This window comes from Marmota monax, unplaced genomic scaffold (assembly GCF_021218885.2).
Source record: "Marmota monax isolate L192 unplaced genomic scaffold, Marmota_monax_Labrador192_F-V1.1 WCK01_AAM20220418_F8-fsc00001, whole genome shotgun sequence".
Classification (NCBI taxonomy): domain Eukaryota; kingdom Metazoa; phylum Chordata; class Mammalia; order Rodentia; family Sciuridae; genus Marmota; species Marmota monax.
Genome location: NW_026693777.1, coordinates 19,611,299 through 19,633,305, shown reverse-complemented (window position 1 = coordinate 19,633,305; position 22,007 = coordinate 19,611,299). Strand labels below are relative to the sequence as shown.

Sequence of the window (22,007 nt, the reverse complement as noted above, 5' to 3'; positions counted from 1 at the left end):
ATTAATACTAAGTATGCTTTTTTCCTGTGATCTCTGAGCTCCTATTTTTATTTCAAGGAAATCTAAACTGAAAGTACAGTTGTATAATGTGCTTTCTTTGTGTGAAGTTAACCCAAGAAGGTAATATTTCTATCTCACTTTTTATTAGTCTTCAAGTCTTTTTATATTTACTACAAAAATCCTCTAAATTTCCTTGCAATCAGGCAGTTCTTTGTAGGCAAATACTCTCAAACAGATCATCGTCTAACTTTTCATTTTTTCTCCCACTCAAATAAATGATAGTTGAACATGTGAAAGATGTATTTTCCTTACATGAACATTTTGTGAAAGTAGTTTTATTCTTTGTTTTTGAATATAGTAACAATAACAGGCACTAATAACCATTCTCTATATCCCGTGATCTCTTTCCCCATTTCCTCCTACAATCAAATATTTCAATGTTGCTATGAAAAAATTGTGTCATATGATATCATTGAAAGAAAACAAATTGCTGGGCTAGGGTTATGGCTCAGCGGTAGAGTGCTCGCCTGGCACATGCAAGGCCCTTCGTTCGCTCCTCAGCACCACATAAATAAATAAATAAATAAAGTTTTTGTGTCCAACTTCAACTACAAAAGGTAATTTTAAAAAATAATAAAATAAATTGCTTCAAAGGGATAAACTATTTGATAAAAAATCTTCTTTATTCAAATTTAACAGTTTTTAATTTCATGAACATCGGAATCAAATGCCTGAAAACTTCACTACTTAGGTACTTAGATGTTTATAAAATAGAAGCCAATGTCAAAATTTTTATACTATCTTAGAGTGCTTTTTAGGTTTCTTGTAATATTTAGTACTTATGAGGAAACTGAGAATATTTTCTGTTCATATCAGCAACATAAAAATGCTTAGATTTGATTCCTCATGTTCAGCAATCAGACTTTCTTTGGTATATTTATGGACATAATACAATAGTGCATGCGTATATATACTTTATAATCAGAGGTAATAATCCTCTTATAGAAACTTAAGTGAATATCCTATAAGAAAAGTTATTTTTTTCCTTGTTCACTGACTTTGATCAAAATTAAGATAGATTTCATGAGAGTCATAAAAGGCAAAGCTTCCTTAAATATCCTACTTGTCACCAGGCACAGTGGTACACACCTGTAATCCCAGAAGCTGGGGAGGCTGAGGCAGGAAGATGGTGAGTTCAAAGCCAGCCTCAGTGATTTAGCAAGGCCCTAAGCAACTCAATGAGAACTATTCTCTAAATAAAATACAAAAACAGGCTGGGGATATGGCTTAATGGTTAAGTGCCCCTGGGTTCAATCCCCAGTACCAAATTTTTTTTTTTTTTTAAAAAAGCCTATTTCTTACACAGGTTAGTAATTAATTACAAAGTAAAACTGAACACTACCTTTAGGAAGCTATTCTTTTATCACCAAGAAAATATGTCTTCAAGTTTCCATATTTCCCAACAAATATATGAAAAATTTTTCAACATCTCTAGCAGTTAGAGAAATACAAAATAAAACTACACTAAGATTTCACCTCACTCCAGTGAGAATGGCAATTATCAAGAATTCAAGTAACAACAAATGTTGATGAGGATGTAGGGGGAAAAGGTACTCTCATACATTGCTTGTGGGACTGCAGATTAGTGTAACCACTCTGGAAAGCAGTATGGAGATTCCTCAGAAAACTTGGAATGGAACCACCATTTGACCCAGTTATCCCACTCTTCAGCATATAACCAAAGGACTTAAAATCAGCATACTACAGTGATGTAGCCACTTCAATGTTTATAGCAGCTCAATTCACAATAGCTAAACTCTGGGAACCAACCTAGATGCCCTTCAACAAATAAATGGATAAAGAAAATGTGGTATATGTACACAATGAAATATTACTCAGGCATAAAGAGAAAGGAAATTGCATTTTGAGTAAAATGATGGAGACTATCATGCTAAGTGAAATAAGCCAAACCCAAAACACCAAAGGCCAAATGTTCTTTCTGATATGTGGGTGCTAACTCACAATTGGGGGCAGGGGACTAGGGAAGAATGGAATTGCTTTCGATTAGACAAAAGGGAAATGAAGGGAAGAGAGGGGTAATGGGAATAAGAAAGACAGTAGAATCAGACATTACTTTCCTATGTTCATATATGAATATACTGAATATATGACCAATGTAATTCCATATCATGTGCACCCAGAAGAAAAGGAAGTTGTACTCCGTGTATGTATAATATGTCAAAATACATTTTACTGTCATATATAACTAAAAAGAACTATATATATATATATATATATATATATATACATACACACATACACACACATACACATACATAGGCATTTCATAAAAGCATAAGTTGGTAATCTTTTTGAATATTATTAAAAATCTAATTCTTACCTAAAATTACTTAGGAGGAGGAAAAGATAACGTTTTTCCTATTATCTTTTTAATAAATTTTTAAAATAACTATACTGTTTTTCTGATTATAAAAGTAATATATGCTTCTTACAAACAATAATTTAGAAAATATGAAAAACTAAAATGAAGTAAATAAAAACCATCATTTATCCCAGTCCACAATTATACCTAGAACTAGTTGGTTAATTTGCACAATTGGGAATATAACATACATACAGTTTTATGTCTTAAGAGTCTTAATATCCTAATTGTTACTATAGCTGTATTATACACTTACTCTATGGCAAGCATTATGATAAGCACTATATTTAATATTTTATTTAACCTGAAAAACAAGTACCCTGTAATCCCAGCAACTCAAGAGGTGAGTCAGGATAGCAAGTTTGAGTTGGCAATTTAGCAAGACTCTATCTCAAAATAAAAATTAAAAGGGGTTGGAGGTGTAATTCAGTAGTAGATCCCCAGTACCACAAAATGGAAAGTTAGTTTTTGAAAAATTAGCTGATTAAATATGTTGGCCTAGATCATGAAACTAGCATGTTAAAAAACTAGAATTTGTATAAGGTAGTCATAACTCCAGAGCCTTTGCTTTAACCTATCTCCTTTTCTCATAATGTAAGCTCTTCTCTATTTAATAGCTCTTCTAAAAAAAAAAAAAAAAAAACTGGGATTTTCAGTCACTGCAGAATAGAAACAAGGTCTGAATAATTTAATTTTTCTGCCATTAAACATTTAGATTCTTTCCTATTTCCTATCACAAGCATTCTCTGTATATAAATTGTCATATAAACTTCTGATGATCACTTTAGAAATATTTCCCTAAAATAGAATAACTGACTCAAAATTGTGAGGTCTTTTAATGCATGTTGCCAGATTGCCTTCTTAGAATATATGTACAAATTCATATATGTTTATGAGATTGCATGTCCTTTAACATTTTTAATCTTGAAATTTGATAGGCAAAAATATTATGTTTTTTAGTATATGGTAGAAATGAAAACTTTTCTCATAATTGTCAAGTTTTATTTCTTCTTTTAAAATGCTTGTTTATTTTGTACAGTTTTATTTTGGCTCAGTGTTTGTTTTTTGTATTTTTTTGTTGTTTTTTTTTACCTATTCATAAATGTATATAACATAATTGGCTTCATTTTAGTCCCCAGTACTACCCACTTCTGTCCCCTCTTCTCTCCCCTAATCCTGTTCCTCTACTGTTTTGGCCAGCCTTGTATTTATATTTTGATTGGTGCATTCTAGTTATACATAAAATTGGATCCATATTCTCTTCTTAAAAACTGATTCTAATTATGAGGAATAGTCTAAGAAATTGCTTGTAAAGAAATAATTTTGGCTAATTCTGACATATCTTTGCTGTATCATTTTGAATCAAAATATAAACCAATTCACTTTCTCTTTTCTCAGACTCCATTAACAAAGAAGTACTCAATTAGTTTATCATTCACAGTGACAACTCAAAAATACATTCTGAACCTAAGGCATGAAGTGAATAAAATACAAATTCTTTTTTTTTCTGATAAACTGGATTTGCCCTTTGTGAGTTTTCTCCCTATTACTGATGCATTTGTTTCTTTTGTAGCTATCCTTTTCTTGTGGAAGCTTCACTATTAAGTATTTGGCAGAAATTTAATAAATCTCCATAATTTAGAACTAATGGCCTATTCATATATACAGACCTTGGGAAATAACTTATAATTAGGACATTGAGTACACATGACTACTATTTGCACTCTTTTTTAATTGCATATATAGAATCTTATTTACATAATTGTTTTACTTGCCAAAATCACTTTTCTATGTGGAAATTCCAAAAAAACATTGTTCTAAGATGCAGTTAATGTAGATTATATTTTACTATCTAGACATTGAAAGCATCTTATAAACATTTTCTAGCATGTAGAGCTCAACATTCCCTCCAGTGCTTTTTAGTCATCCTTAACATGCAAACCATTTCAGAACCCAAGTTTGTTATAGGTTAAAAAATTAAAACTTAGCTTATATTTCCCCATAAAAAAACATGTATATGTACAAGTGTTCCTCATTCAGAGGCAATTTTGGTCCCCAGGCAATGTTTGACAATGCCTGGTGATATTTTTGATTTTGACAGTTTTGAGGGATGCTACTAACAATTAATGAATAGAGACCAGAGATGCTGCTAAACATCTATACTACAATGCACAGGACATCCCCTACAACAAAGAATTATCTGGCCCAAAATGTAGATTACACAGATATTGAGAAACCTTCATTTACATAACATTTTTGAGTACCTATTAACTGTCGGACACTGTACTGGAGATTGGGGTCATATGGCTAGAAAATTATGATTGAAATATTTCAGAACAACTGTTATTGAAAAGAAAAAATAGATGAATAAATATAACAATTGATTCAGTAGTGGCATATATGTGACATTTTAGGAACAAAAATGAAGTCAATCTGAGGGACATAGTTCGGGAGACTTTCAAAGACAAGACACTGAGGTTGTCATTGTTGTTTACCTTTTATTTAAATGCAAAAAATATATATGCATAGTATAGGCACTGCTTAATTAACTTAAAACTGAACATACTCATGTAGCTAGCAGACAAATCAAGAAACCAGAATATTATCAGCATCTTAGAAAACCCCAGTATGCTCCTACAATCACAACCCAAACCTAAAGTGTAACTAATAATCTAGCACTGGAGCAACACCTTATTCCCAGCAGCTCAGGAGCCTAAAACAGGAGGATCACAAGTTGGAGGTTGCCTATGCAACTTAACAAGAACCTATCCAAAATAAAATTTTAGAAACACTGGGAATGTAGCTCAGTATACAGTACTTGCTGAGCATTTGCAAAGCCCTGGGTTAAATTCCAGTGCCTCCTCGCAAAAAGTAACTACTATTCTTTGACCTTTACCATTATAGATTACTTTTGGTTTTTACTAAACTTTATGTAAATGGAATCATAGTCTGTAGCATTTTGTGTCTGATTCTTTTATTCACCACTATTTTTCTAAAATAGACTCATTTTTTCATGTAGTTGTATGTTCATTCCCATTACTGACCAATAGTCCATCGTATGCATATCAATATTTATTAATCCATTCTACTGTAAAAACACAATGGCTATAACAAGTTAGCTAGTAGGTCACTTGGGCTACAGAATGAATTTTGAGAGGGAAATTGCAGGAGAGGGAGAAGTAGGTAGGATAGGTGATATCTTTGTCATATAAAAAGCATTTAGTTTTTTTTCTTGTAGGAAATGAGATTTTTTTTTTGAAAAATGTTAAACAAGGAAAGAATATGTTGAAACTTACATTTTAGAAAAACCTCTTTGTCACCAGAATGGAGAATGGGTTGAATGGGCATAAACTGAGTTATAACAACAATCAAGAGGTCATTGGAATGGTTCAGATAAAAGATGTAAGAACCTGTATGAGGGCCATACAGGTGAGGGTATAAAGGGACATTTGACTCTCTGGATAGAATTAATAGTACTTTGGGAGTAACTAGGTATGGATGTTTACAGTTGTTACCTTTAAGTGGGGAGAGATAACTTGTCTATTCTAATTTTGTTTGTGTGTTCATCTTTAAAGAAAATAAGTTCAGAAAGTTCTCTGTAGTCACCAGGCAGTAGCATTAGTATGTTGATTACTTTTGGAGATAGTGGTCAGGCTAGTTGTCTGTGACCTGGAGATTGAGAATTAGCTCTTGATAAACAGAGCACTGCCTATAAATGATTTCAAATGTAAAGAATTCTAACAAAAAACTTAGTGAACTCTGATCTGATAGTAGTTATTTCTTTGAAGATTTAATAAAATATGTAAAAAATTTTAAATTATAAACATTTATGTAAGATTTTTAAATGAATTTATATCTATGTTCAAGAAAAAGTGTGGTACACGTAAGTTGAAATTTATGTTTATTCATCATATAATCAGTGCTGTTTACCTTAATTGAATGAAGCCTTATAATTTTCATATTGCTTGTTTTTCATTTTATGACCAACTGTATTTAGCCCAAACTTATGTGGATTTGTAAATTTTATAATTTTATTTTTTGAATTAACAAATGTATTATAGTCCTTTAAAAATCAAGTAAAGGGGAATCTTTATATAATTTTTTGTAAACTTCTGATTTCAGAAACAATATGTATAGCACCAACAGGGTTCACTTTTTTTTAAATTTTTTGGAAAAAACAGGTATTCCTTTGCTGACATTACTTATTATTTTTATTTTTTTTAAAAAGAAGGCATAATGAAGTATGCATATTACTCTTCAGCACATATTCAAAGAACAGAATGCTATAATTGTGGTGGGGGCAGTGTTAGCACCTGTTAGCTTTATATTTGCTTTTAAGTTTTGCATCAAATATCTTATTCTGATTTCACATTATCACCAAACGTAGTTATAAAATCAGCAATTGAAAAGCTTTTAAAAGCATTCTGGCATCATCTTATAAGAAGTCAAAAGGAATATTGAGACTTTCCTTACCTTAAAAAAGTAAGAAAGAATTGATATAAATTGTCTAGAGCAAAAATTTAGTCCCTAAATGCAGATATCTGTACAATACAAAGAATATATAACCTACCAGATCTTTGGGGTCTAAATGTTTAGTCACTACAAGTATAGCTACATGTCATTTTGGTACCTTAATACCTTTCATTTATCAGTCCAAAAACTCAAATCTGTTTCTAAGTTCACAGCTCTTTTATCCTGAATCATGGGAAAATGGGTGGAATAATACATTCCTTGTTCTTTCTCTAAACTATTACTGTATAGTAATAGGCCTTAATGGAAAATTATACCAACTATAACATGAATCATCTATTTTCCAATGAAAGGACTCAAAAATTGGGGGAGTTAAATATTAAATATTTCCATCTTAGTGAAGTATTTAATTCACTAAAGTACAAATTACCATATATAAAATGTCATTTAAGATAATTGTATTTTATACAAGGTTTTATTCAAAATCTTAACATACATTATTAATATCAATGTTTTTCATTGTTAGGGTAATTTGTAAGCCATCTGCAAGTTTTCCATTACTTATCAACCTTTCTTTTTTGTTTAAGAGCTTGAGGTATATGTCCCATACCGTATGATTCATCCATTAAAAATGTATAATTCAAAGGGTTTTGGTATGTTATTTTTTTAAGATTGTGGTACGAGATATATATATGTATATGTGTGTGTGATATATATGTATATATATACATATATATCAAAAACACTTGCTATTTTAACCATTTTTACATGCACAATTAATTAACATTAATTATATTCACAATAATGTGCAGTCATAACCAGTACCAATTTTAAGAACTTTATCACCCAAGCAGAAAGAATGTAATTATTATGCAATAACTCCCAATTTCTCCCACACCTAAACCTTGATAACCTCTAATGAACTTTCTATCTCCATAAATTTGCCTATTATAGATATTTCATAAAAGTGGAATCATTTAATATTTGCCCTTTTGTAGGTTTTTTTGCTTTTTTTCATTTAGTGTAATGCTTATTAGTTTACCCATGTTGTAATGTATATGAGAATATTATTCCTTTTTATTACTGAATAATATTCCATTGTATGGATATACAACTATTTGTCTACCTGTTCTTCTATTGATGGACATTCAGATTCTTTCCATCTTTTTCCTATTGGGAATAGTGCTTCAATGAACTTTGAGATAGATAGATAGATAGATAGATAGATAGATAGATAGATATAAATAATTTTCAAACTTTTGCTTTTAGTTCCTTTAATTATATATCTGGAAGTGCTGGATAATACAGTAATTCTATGTTTTGTATTTTAAGGAATCAAACTGTTTAAGCATTGTATAGTTTTAGCTCTTATATTTAAGTCCTTGATCCATATTGAGTTAATTTCTGTAGATGGTGTGAGCTAGGGGTTCATATTATTATTTAGTTATAAAGACACAGCATTTAAAATTTTTTACTTTGAAAGTGTTACTAGAAATGTTATTGTAAACCTCAAGTACCCATTTTCCTGACATTCGAAAACTTGTTATTTTCTTTCATCCTACAATTATATCCTAATATTCACAATGCAATCACATGTCATACTGCTTTCTATTAATCATTCTGACAGGCATTCACTACAGCCAAACAACACTAATGGAAACATTTTTTAAGCTAATGAGACTTCATCAAATAATGTCATTAGATAAAAATAAAATAAAAAGACTGCAATATAATATGGAAATCATTGTAAGTGATAAGGCAACTGACACTTCTTTACTGAGAGGTATCTTTGGTTTAAAAAGAGCAATGGAAACATTGTTTTGATTTTGTGCTATGCATATACAATTGGCCTCACCTCTGCTCTATACAAACTCAAACAATGGTTCTACATCAAAATACACTTTAGATGGTTAGGAAGAGGAGATGCACATGTCAGTGTTACATCCTATAATTATGTATTTAACTTACTTTTATTCAAATTAAAGTAAAAATAAATTTCAGTAGTACCTTGATTTCCAGCATCTGTCAATTAATAAAGTAGCTATTGCAATGTATTAGGAAATGAAAGGAGAAAGAGTTGGAGAGTTGAAAGAAGGAAGTGTGGGGGTGTCATGAGTAAGTTCAATCAAAACTTTAATGAACAGGTAATTCCTGTCTTACTCCTCTGTTATTTAAGCTATATCATGATACAGGATTAAAAATAAAATCCCAATTCCTTCTATAAAGGTAACAAACCCTTAATTCCAAAATGAAATAAAGATAACAAGGAGACTATAGGCCTAATAACATATGAAGATTATATGTAGAAATAGTAAAATAATATACAAAAACATGAAACAGCAACAAGTTTTTATTTAATACACATCATTCACCAAGTAAGATTTATTTTAAGAATTCAAGGACAGTAATTTTAGACACCCTCTAATTCCATTTGTATCATTATTAGGTAAATCACAAAAATAATACAATCATCTGCGTGTAAGCCAAAAAAGTATAAAATTCAGTATAATTTTTCTGGAAAAACACAAAGTGAATTAGAATTTTTTAAAATTGTAAACATGATAAAACTTTTTAATCACAAAAACCAACAAATAGGGCAGAGGCGCCGTTAGCAACCCTCTGTACCCTTGCCAATATGGTGCTGCGAGCATGCAGAGCTTGCTAACTGTGGCCTGCAGCCTGCATGCAACTCCTGCGCCCTCTGTGCTCTGCCTGCCTAGGCCCTGGAGGGTGAGGATGGGCGCTGTTCTGAAGCTGTGCATGGGACCTGCTCTGCTCTCCTTCCCTAAATTCACAGAGAAACAGGAATGGATAACTATAGAAAATGGTATTGGAACAGTGGGAATCAGCAATTTTGCACAGGAAGCTCTGGGAGATGTTGTTTATTGTAGTCTGCCTGAAGTTGGGACAAAATTGAAAAAACAAGATGAGTTTGGTGCTTTGGAAAATGTGAAAGCTGCCAGTGAACTCTATTCTCCTCTATCAGGAGAAGTAACTGAAATTAATGAGGCACTTGCAAAAACCCAAGGCTTGTGAACAAATCTTGTTATAAAGATGATTGGCTGATAAAGATGACACTGAGTGACTCTTCAGAACTAGATGACCTAATGAGCGAAGAAGCATATGAGAAATATGTAAAATCTATTGAGGAGTAAAAATGGCATCCTAAATAAACTAGTGTGGAATAACTGCAGGAGTTGTCTTAAATTAGTGGTGGATATAAGATTTAAAAACCTACTCTCAACACTGCTACTTGAAGAAGATACCCCTTAACTTCCCAATGACTGCAGATAAAAACAATATGCATCTTTTTTACAATTCCTTATGATTTTTAGAGTAGGTACTAGGCTGATATCAGAATTTATGAAATTATCTGTGGTAAAAACTACTTATAAAAAGTATGTAATTCAAGGATAGTCTTACTATAAGCCTAATATAATATTGTAACTTGCTTACATCCATCCCTGGATCTGGGTCAATATACTTAATGATCTTCCATTGGAAAAAACTGGGCATGGAGAAAAGTGAGTGTTGTACAGTGTCAGAAGAACAGTACTGTCTTAGTTTTATAATGTACTGCATTTACTGGTGTGATTTTTATACACTGAAACAGCAGCATGCAACAAAATAAGAAATAAAATATTCAACTTCATTTAAAAAAACAACAAATATAAAAAGTCTGAAGCAATAGAGGAGATGAATTCTTATTGAAGTTAGAAATAACAGATAGTTACTGTCACCATTAAAAGTTTGTCCATCTCAATATATCAATACAAGAGAAGACATCTGAATATTATAAAGAAGAAACCAGACTGCATTTATACATAAGATTTCCTGTGATAAAACCCAAAAGAATCAATTGAAAAAGGATTTGAATGATTTGGTGGCTATATTTTATTTTATGGCAATTCACATACTGATATTACCTAAATTAGTAGCAGGCCAATAGAAAATACAATAAAGAATTCATTTACAATAGCAAGAAAAAAAAAGGAAACTTCACAATACCTAAAACTAACCTTAAGAAATTTACCAGAAATAAATAAATCTTCTAGGTGAACACAAAATATAACTTGAATGATTAGGGCAACATAACATGTTCTTAGACACAATTGTTCATTTGAAATTATATGCCTTAAATTATTGATTAATTTAATATAATCCACAATTTTTGGAGGAGAGGAATATACAAAGGCAATTCTAAATGTCCTTTAATAAGAGCAAATTTATAAAAATAGCTAATGGACTATGGGAGAGTTGGTTTATAGTGAAACAATGAGAGGGCTTCATTCTATTAGATGTGAAAATGGAACAGGCACAGTGATTAAAATATTTCATACATTACAAGAAAATGAATTAGTACATAAATACAACCAAATGGTATTTCATTAACATGCCTATGTGTTATATTAGAACTTAACATTTGTAAATCTGATTTTCAAAATTCACTGGGAGAAAGGAGGATCATTTAATAAAAGGTATTTTAAAAAGTGACTATCCATTTTGGTGGAAATGGTTGATTATATAACAAAAAATTAAGCTATAGGTGGATTAAATATTTAAATATTAAAAATTATGAGTCTAAGCATATAGAAGGAAAAAAGTTATAAATAAACAGCCTCAGCAGTGAACATATATGTGTAAGTGTGTGTGTGTGTGTATGAATCAATAGAAATAGTCATTTCTATCCGTTCTGACAAGAAAACAGAATTTTTTAATGCCAATAGGGGCAACCAATTTCTTCCTTTTTACTCGCATCCTGTCTTCTGCCCTAATAAAGTCACTTTTCAGTTGCATATAGTCCTCATCTAAAGAACCCAATCCATACCTTTATGCTCCATTTTTGAGGTATAATTTGTTCTGTTCAAGAAATGGACTCTGTTTTCATTTCTCAGTGTCAAATGTAGTAGACTAGATAGGCCTTCTTTGAATAGTGAACTGCCTTATTTTTATTCTTAAGCATCATAGTCTGGATGTTCTGAAATAGAGATTAAATTCCTGGCTCTGAGGTTTCAGATCAGTATTATAAAACACACACACACACACACACTTAAAATTATGTTTTTAAAAAAAAAAACTCAATATAGAATAAAATGTTTCAGCTTAGTGTATATATTAAAAGCTTATATTTTTAAAGAAGTGTTTTGGTTTTTTTTTAGGTTCTTTGCATTTCTGGAGTTTTGCCTTCTTTTAATGGCAAAGTTTAAATGTACTTCTTTTTTGAAGTTTTTAAAAATTAGGCTTCTGATTATTTTTAAGTCCTCTGTTATTTCTGTTCGAAATAAACCAAAAGTGTTTTTCACCTAACAGGTCAAGTTTAGTTAATAAAAAATCTGATAACAAAGTGTATAGCAGAACACTGACAAGTTGACTGGGACATTGCATCTTTGAGTTTCCCTATTTCAACGTGTCTTGTCTTATTTCCATCCTAACAAGGAAAAAAAAAAAATAGGCTGCTACTTTTTTCACTGCTATATTTTTAGTGCATGGTTGTTATAGGAATTTAAAAATTGATATAAACTTGGGTTTGGGGATTTAACTTAGCAGCAGAGTGCTTGCCAAATACATGCAAGGCCTGGAGTTTGGTCCTTGCCCTGAAAAAAATAAACAATATAAACTTATTTGACTTACTGATTTGAACTCCTTACCACAAGTACTTATGGACACTTGTTTGTATATTTTCATCTTTACTCAAGTACATAATTACATTGCTATTTTCCATTGGACTTAAAGTAAAGGCTACTTTTATTCTTCACAAGATATTTTTAAGCTTCTCACATTCTTTTCCCAGTCTACCTATTGAGAGGTTTTGTAGCAATACCCAAGGCTTTGTTCTTGGCAATTGTTGTCTCCAAAATTGCTACTACTTCATAAATCTCTTAAATTTTTAAGGTTGTTGCTGACATGATGCATTCTTCAGGTATCTTCAAATTAACTACATACACTCAGAAACCATATAGCTTCAATTCTATGGTGCTTATAATAGAACTAATCAGTTTTTATAATTAGTTTGACTCCAGTTCACAACAGAGGTGACTTTAGATATGTGTGTCGGTATAGGTAGTAGTACGCAGTATTTGTTGAGCTATGTATTAAGAGTGATTCTGAGGTCCTATGTGTTCTAACACATTTAAGCCAAGTACAAATATCCTTCCTATGTCTGAATAGGGTGCTTTACAAACTTAAAATATAAAATATTAGATTAACAGATTAAGGTCAGAATTGGTGTCTACAGGTCTGAATTTCCTTCTGGAATTTTCTGTTGATTTACACTGTGGCTCTGGATTAGTAAAGAATTTATTGGTTCTTCTATTTCTTCACTTATAAAAAGAGAAGTAATAAATCACATATCCTCTGTTTTACGCAAGATAGAAATGTTAACTATCTAAATAAAGAATATCTACTGGTATATTTAAAGAAAGACACCATAAATTAAAACTTCTAATATCAATATTTCTTTTATTACTGAATTATGCAGCTAAATAATGGTGTTCATACTTAGCTCCCCAATAGAGTGTAAAAGAGAAATAAGTGTTTTAGTGCATTGTAAGTTTATGTGACATATAATGTTATCATACTAGCATTAAGAATGTTGTGAGATTTAGTTAACCAAAAATGCTTTATTGTGTTAATACTCTCAACTTATTAGAAGGGTAGCAAATATCATTGCCTTCTTTCTACAAATGGAAATCTGAGAAAAAAAATTCAGGAGACATAAGAATAAAAGCTGATATTCATATAATATATGAATAATGATGGACTATTAGATAATTAAATTACAAATCAGGAACAAAAAATCTGATAACAAAGTGAGAAATTAGTAGAATTAAAATCAGTCTTTCTATGAGAAAACCTGCGGAAAGCAAGTTATTTAATTCAATGTACAGTATGTCATAGCTTCCAAATATGTGTGTGTATCTATTTTGTTAAGCTTATCTCAAGGTGATAAGAAGTTCTGTGCCCATTTTTCTTGCTTCTAAGAAGTACTATAACCATTTCTTTTGCCCAATTGTCCCCCAATTTTAAAAACTAGTGAGGCTGATATGAGATGACAAAATGCAATACCTTAAATAATAATTATAATAATATATATTATATTTTATTATATATTATATATTTTAATTTTTCTCCCTTCTAAGCAGTTCTGCTCATGCCACTTCCCTTACCTCACCTATTTAATGTTTCTCTCACTTTATCACATATGACTGTTTTGAATTCAGTTTTGCAGAAAGGAAACCTCAGATATAATAGTTACATGTTTTCGATATGGATGCTTTCATTAAAAGGCCACCACTGAGAATTATCACATCTCAGGACAAAAAACAAATTTTTAGATTTTATAAAATCATTTTGCAATAAGCCATTTGCAAATAGTACTTATAAGCCTAAAGAAGGACTGTGTTTCCTTTGTTCTAAATTAGCATGTTGAAGCACAGCCTGAATAATAATATATCAAGAATCCAATGTATAGATTGTTTTAGGGTAGCTATTGTATTGAGTAAATGTTACAACCACATAACAAAATAAAATAAAACTCCACAGTGCCTAGATCAAAAAAAGATTGGTCATATATTAATCAGTTCACTGATCAGACAGTAGCCTTTCAGAACAATATCAAATTAGATTACCTTTCAACCTCATATTTTTTTTAACCACAGCTTTATTGAGGTATAAATAACAAAAAGGGCATATATTTATGATGTACTATGTGATGTTTTGATTTTATATGTGCACAGAAACACACACACATTGTGAAATGATTCCCACAGTTAAGCTAATTAACCTGTGTTCATTGCCTCACATATCTATCTTTTTGTTGATGTGTGTTGAGAACATTTGAGATCTGCTGTCTTAGCAAATTGCAGGTATATAACACAGTATTATTAATTGTAATCACCCTGTTGTAGATTAAAGTTCCCAAACATTTTTTCCATATCTCTGTATAACTTTTGAGGAAATAAGTAACACGTTTTTTTTCTATGTAGATTGAAAGGCATACATAGCCAACACCCTTTCATTGTTGTTTTTATATGATACTGAAAATGAATAATGTATATGCTAATTATTTATAGAAATGTCAATATTTTTTCACCTTTTCCTGAAGTTAGAAATAAGATAATGCTAATTATATGAGCAGAATATGAAGATAAGTAGTCTCATGAAAATCTCTTCTAAAAAGTAATTTACTCATCTGAGTTTCCAGGTTTTTTGTTTGATAATTTGATTATAAAATTAATGAAATAAAGAAATAAAATAATATGAAAAACAAGTCTATGTATAAAGAGAACCATTTTAATGCAAAAGAATGTTGACTTCTAAATGTTAGCAAACAAGGTGAGACTTTTCATAAAGTGAAAAGGCATTTGGAAATCTTTTAATCTTTTAATCAGCCTTAAACATTGTACAAAGCCATATTATTTCTCAGCAAGCCCAACAACCTGGTTTTACTCCAACACTGAAGTCATTTTGTTGAGCTAAGTAAACTAGTTGGCTGTTTTAAGGGCCATGCTATAATCTTAAAGATAGATAATTACTTTTAAACACTGGAAGCTTACCTAGCTAGTTTGAACTAAGACAAACTTTGAAAACAATTGACTCAACTCATCATCTTTTGCTCACCGCACAGTATATGTTCATTGAATGCCATATAAAATGAAATTGACTACAGTACTCAAATTTCTGGTCTCTTTTTCTTGCTTTCTTCCTACAATTATATTGTCTCCTCTGACCTTTCATTACAGCTGGATCTTATTTACATATTGTGAAACTTGAACTAAAAACAAAATGGAGTATCTCTTTTCATGCAAAAAGTTTTTTGCTTCTTCCAGGAGCAGAAGGTATAAATATTTAAGAACTTTAAAACTCCAAAGAAAAGGTACACATTAGCAAAAAGATTATATTTCCCAAGTAAATTTGGGATACTGTTTTTTTAAGTTAAAAAAATATTTTAATCTCGTACAGAAACTTTAAATTACCTTGACTTCCTAGATGTATCTTTTCTTTCTTTCTAGCATTAGTTTTCCTACATTCAGTCATTTATTATGACTATCTAGAAAATAGATTGATTGAAACAAATATGAAAATAATGAAATCTACAAATAATTGTTTAAATTAAAGTAGATTCAATATTGCTATTATAGTAGCATGACTATTCTTTTCTGGTGTGTTTCCTAAATGAGAATAGAAAGGAGATTTATAGCTGACACTCCTTGAACATTATGTAAATTTTATCCATCATGTGTAGTCCCAAGAAAAAAATACTTTAAGTATAGCTTCAGTATACCATAGGATTCTTACTTGAGCAACCTCAGAATTGTTAGTTTATTATAATCTTTTTAAAATATAAAATTAAATTATTTGCCTTACTGGAAAGAAGTAATGAAATATAACTCAGTAAACTGCCTATTTTCATCTTATTTATTTTCTCGCTAGGTCTATAATTGACTCTGATGAAGGATTCTCACATTTATAGAGTATCTGTGAAGATTAGACCAAGTGATATACATTGTTCACTTCATTCCTTCCATCAGCAGCATGGCTTTCAAAATGTTGTAGATCAAACTAAACCTCACTGTTCTGGACACTGCTTATTCCAAAAAACTGATGTCTGAACTTTAAAAATTAATAATTTATAATTTTAAAAATGAGATATAGAACTTTAAGCTAGTTAAGAAAAATATTTTGTCCTAAGACCAGCATCATAAACATCACCAGGGAAAGTTTTAGAAATGCACATTTTGAGGCCTGTCAGACATTGTGAATTAGAATATGTGGGAGTGAAGCCAAAAAACTTATGTTTTAGCAAGGCCTCTAGAAAATTATGATGCATACTGAAGTTTTAGAACCACTGCTCTAAGCATGTCTCACCTTAATAATGTAACAAAGTTGTTAGTGGTCATTCGCTGGAGTTTCAAAGATAGTCTTTGCTATTTATGTTTATTTAATCAACAGAGAGCATTGTAATAATTGTTAGAAGGAAATTGTATTAAATTTACATAGTCAGGTAACAAATATATTAATATAAATCACAAATTATTCTGCTATGTTAATAAAAGTATGTCCATATAATTAAGTAAAGCACTATACTAAATTATTTTTCATAAAGAATCACTGTGCATGTAAGAAATGTATACATATTTAGATTTAGCTACCCTTTTTTATATGTATTTAAACATCATTGCTTGTTAGCAATAACTTTTTAAGGTCATTTTTTCCCCTGAAGTTAAAAAGTGAACATGCACCTCATCAACAAGCTCTCTCAGCTACAGAACCCACTGTTTAGGACACCATTTTTGCAACTTAGCAGTCTTTGAAAGATCTTTATGATTTGAATGTTATCTTCAGAGTGTCAAGAAAAATATCACAACTGTGTGATATTTTCATATGCATTTGCAACTTTCAGAGTTAAGAAAATATTTAGAGGTTAAAAATAAAAGTCATTTAAAGAGAGCGGCTAGATCAAACTAAACCTCACTATTCTGGTCACTGCTTATTCCAAAAAACTGATATCTGAATTTTATAAATTAGTAATGTATGATTATTAATTTATTATTAATAATTAATAATTATTTTCATAAGAAAATGAGATGTCAAACTTTAAGCTAATTAAGAACAATAATTTAAAACTTTTCATAGCATCTCTTTGCCATTGATAATGAATAATCTTTTGATAATCAATTCTTGCTATCTGCACATTAACTGTCACAGATAACCTTTATTCATATTGTACTAATACATGTGATTGAAAAGGCTGTGTTCTTAAAACCATTCTTCTGTTTGGATTTTCTATCAATTTACACAGGTATTTTTCTCTTGTTTCATCCTAAATTAAGTTTTATTCTTTTTGCTCTTTGCCTTCTAGTTGTGCCTCCCCACTCAAAGCTTATAGATCTTTGCACTCTGCTCTTGCTCTCTTGTCCATCTTCCAATCCCACCTCATTAGGCTGGTTTTCCTTAATGTAGATTGCACTATTTCCATTACTGCTTCCTGCCCTGCAATTACCAATTCTCTTAAACTAGGGTTTTAGCTCTCCATTCATTATACCTTCATCTTTGGATAGCAGCAACTGTTTCTAGGTGGTTTGTGGATTTTCGTATTATTCCTGTTCTCTGGTATGATCAAACTTGTAAAGTGGTAAGTTGAATTGCAAAGTAGAAACACATAAAAGATTGATGTGTATCGAATACCTACCATGTGTTAGGTGACTTACTTAATTTAGTTCTCAACCCTCTTAAACGATATAGATATGTTTTATTATTATCTATATTTTACTTATAAGTACACTACAGTTCAGAAAAGTTAAATATTTTCTTCTAGCTCACAGAGCACCTAAGTAAAGACAGGTTTCAAATCTAAGTAGGTTCATTTATCGATTCATTTCCTTATTCAACAAACATTTATTGAGTACATACTATGTGATGGTCATGGCCCTAGGTTCTGTGGCAGATCCAACATCCACTCTCTTGGACATTAGCTATGTCTGACTTCACAGATGGTGATCTTTCTGCTACACCAGACAGCTTAAGAAGAACAGAAAATAAAAATAGGGAAAAAAAGGTGTTCTGTTGTTTTCTGGAATAGACACATTTGCTACCCATGTAAGAAAGACTGTATTTGTAAGAATACCCTATTGTATGTAGTCCTGTAGAGAATTTTGACATTCTGCTTCTCCCACCATGTCACCACTATTAGCACTAATGCCTTTCAATGGCATCACTACAATATATATTTTTCTTTTATGTTCTAAAATACACAAAATCTGTGTTTGTAGGCTCAAATTCTCTAGAAGATTTTAAGACAGAATTAATGATCCTTCCAGAAGTATGTTTTTAAAAAGATGAAAAACTCTACATAAAGAATATACACATTCATCAATCCACCCATTCATACATTTTTTATACCCTGAAAAATATTTATGATGGCGTACCCAAATAAACACAACAGAATTTTTTGAAATACCAAGGTGAAAAATAGGACAAGAGAAAATAAAATGAAACTAGGTTGTGTTTAATAAGCCTACTGAAAGATATCCATAGATTTTTCTGTTTACCAGGGTAACTTGATTCAGGAGCATCATAATTTAAACTAGTAGCACAGAAGAATATTCATATCTTCTTATGACACTTTAAAGGAAATTTCGCCTGTATGTATTTCTAAGGAGGATCACAGTATAACATGGTGAACAATGACTTCAAGTAATGCATAATGTAAATAAGAATTTCACTGAGCAATTTTATTAGATCCAATTGCATATCAAAAAAATCAAAGTTCAATAAGATAATTCTATGAAAAATAAAAATAGATATTCCAGGCAGATCACTCTTCAGTGACCTCAGGACAAAACATGGTATATTTTTATAGAATTTAGAAAAATTAATGAATTGCAATTGTTAGGCAATTTTTATTGTGCTGGTCTGGGAATACATCATTTTATGTGGATCTCTATAGTCATATATCTCTTTGTTTCAGCAAAATACCTGAAGTTGGATATTTTATAAAGAAAAGAAGTTTGTAGTTCATAGTTTTGGAGGCTCAAAGTCCAAAATTGGACGGCCCTGTTTAGCCTCTGATGAGGGCTCCCTTGACTGCATCAAAACACAGAAGAGGAGCAGAAACTGCTATTTATAGAAGGGATCACACAGCAAAACTGAAAGCCATAAAGGCAGTGGTCAAGCTCAGTCTTTTCATAACTAATTTTCTCAAGAAACAACTCCAGGAGACCAGGATTAATCCATCCTGAAACAGTACCCCCCAGTGATCTAATTTCCTCACACTGAATACCACATCTTAAATTTTGACTGACTTTAAAATTCTGAATCTTCCTGGGGGCAGGGAGGGGGGAGTCCATAGCAATCTCCAAACTTATCAAATGTCAGCCACTGCTTATATGGATGACTTTTTCAAGTACATAGTGAAGTATTTATCCAGACAGCTCCTTTATGCTTGATTTGGAGGCTCTAAGATTTCAGAAATTATAAGCCTTAATAAAGCATTTTATAGCACAGAAATAGTGTTCCTTCTCAGGAAGACTCAAAATCATAATAGATATTAAACACAACGTTTAGATAGTACTAGCTTAACACAAACTTAACTGATGGCAACTCACTTTCAAACTTAAGAATTTAAGGTTTCTAGACTGGGATAGTAGCTTAGTAATAGAGCACTTGCCTAGCACATATAAGGTACTGATTCTATTCAGTACCACATAAAAATAAATAAATAAAATAAAGGTATTGTGAACATATGCAACCAAAAAAAAAACTTTATAAAAAAAAAGAATTTAAAGTTTTCTTTTCTGTTGCCTGATGGCCTCTCTATTTAAACAGGTTTTGTTGAGAAGTATTCTTTGTTAGTTTTCTTTTAAAATTTCTGCTGTTGTTAAATACTGCACATGCAGGGATTTGGTAAACCAGTAGATTGTATCAATTTTAGTAGTCCTATATTCTATGTAATTTTAAGGGGTGCGGGCTGGGGATGGCTCAAGTGTAGCGTGCTCCTCTAGCATGCGTGAGGCACTGGGTTCAATTTTTAGCACCACATAAATGTAAAATAAAGATATTGTGTCCACCTAAAAAAAAAAAACTAAAAAACAGTAATATTTGAAAAAAATTTAAGGGATGAACTAATAATTTATGTGTTCTAAAAGTTTGTTTATAACATCAATTAGCATCTAATACATATTTGCATTTTCACTGCTTTATCAAGTCCTCAATTTTTGCCCAGAAAATTTTTTTACGAGAGCTACAATCTTATTTAGAACTGTCACTCTATGTCTAATGAATATTAAAATATCAATATATTCCTATCTCTATATTCCTTTATTTACTGGAATACTTTATTTTGCAAGCTTTGTTCCTTTGTTGCTTTCAATTATTGTAAATTGTTTCACTTATATAAAACAAGACTAGAAATGGATTAAGTCATGTTTTTGGCCCCCTACATTTAGCCTAAAATGTATCTTTACCATTGTAGTACAACATATAGGTGTACTTTATTTTATGGAGCTTCAATTTATTGTGCTGCATTAAGTATTTGTTTTACAAATTGAAGATTTGTGGCAACTCTGCCTCAAGCAAGTCTACTAGCAGCATTTTTCTAATAGCATGTGTTCACTTCATATCTGTGTCACATTTTGGGAATTCTTGCAATTATCCAAACTTATTTATTATTATTATACCTATTGATCAGTCAGCAGCCATCAGTATCAACGCAACACCCTCAACCAGCAAAACATTCAGATGATCATTAGCATTTTTAGCAAGAAAATACTTTTGAATTATATACTGTTTTAGATGTAAGGCTATTTATACTTAATAGATAATAGGATAGTGTAAACCTACTTACATATGCACTAACAAACCAAAAACTTTGTGTGATTTTATTTAGATATTTACTTTATTGCAGTTATCTGGCACAAAACCTGGACTGTCTCCCAGGTGTGCCTTTATACCTGTCCTTAGAAAATGTAGTTTTCCTTTCTCCTTCACTGGCTTCTTCCAGGTTTACCTTATCCTTATCTTTAAAATGTACTGTCCTAAATTTCCTAATATATACAGCCTATCATTTCATTAATTCTTTTAAAAAAATCAGATGGTTAATTTATATTGATATCAATGATAAATGGAGAGTTTTTCTTCGAGCCTGCACATGGGTAAAGTTGACTTGATAACTTCTTGTTCCTTTAAATTATATTATAAAATCATAGAAGTAGGAGGGATATAAGATGATCTCAGGTTTTCATGGACTAATTATTTCTAGAGTACTAGGCAAAGAAAAATGCCCACCTTTCTTACCCTGTAAAAATCTATTGAACTATTAATAACACTCTGAGACTTCATTCTTGGAATTTAGTTATTAAGCAAAATGTGATTTCTATCAAATACTATTGAAACCAAAGGAATATGATAAGACTGCTACTATAAAAGTTATCTCTTTTTTTTTGGGGGGGGGTCCTTACCTTTAATTCAGTGAGCCTGAAAAAAATACAGATGTTTGAGGAATTACAAAGTATGGTTTATAAAAAGCCTGGGTTATTGGCTGAGGTTGTGGCTCAGTGGTAGTGCACTTGCCTGGCATGTGTGAGGCAATTGGGTT

General features: G+C 31.0%; 1 protein-coding gene and 1 pseudogene across 17 annotated transcripts in view; both read left to right on the top strand.

Moving 5' to 3' along the window:
- Positions 1-22,007, top strand: part of Gphn (gephyrin) — a 602,369-nt gene that overhangs the window by 297,476 nt on the left and 282,886 nt on the right. The gene's annotated exons all lie outside the window — the stretch shown is intronic.
- Positions 2,486-21,849, top strand: LOC131424819 (glycine cleavage system H protein, mitochondrial-like; annotated as a pseudogene).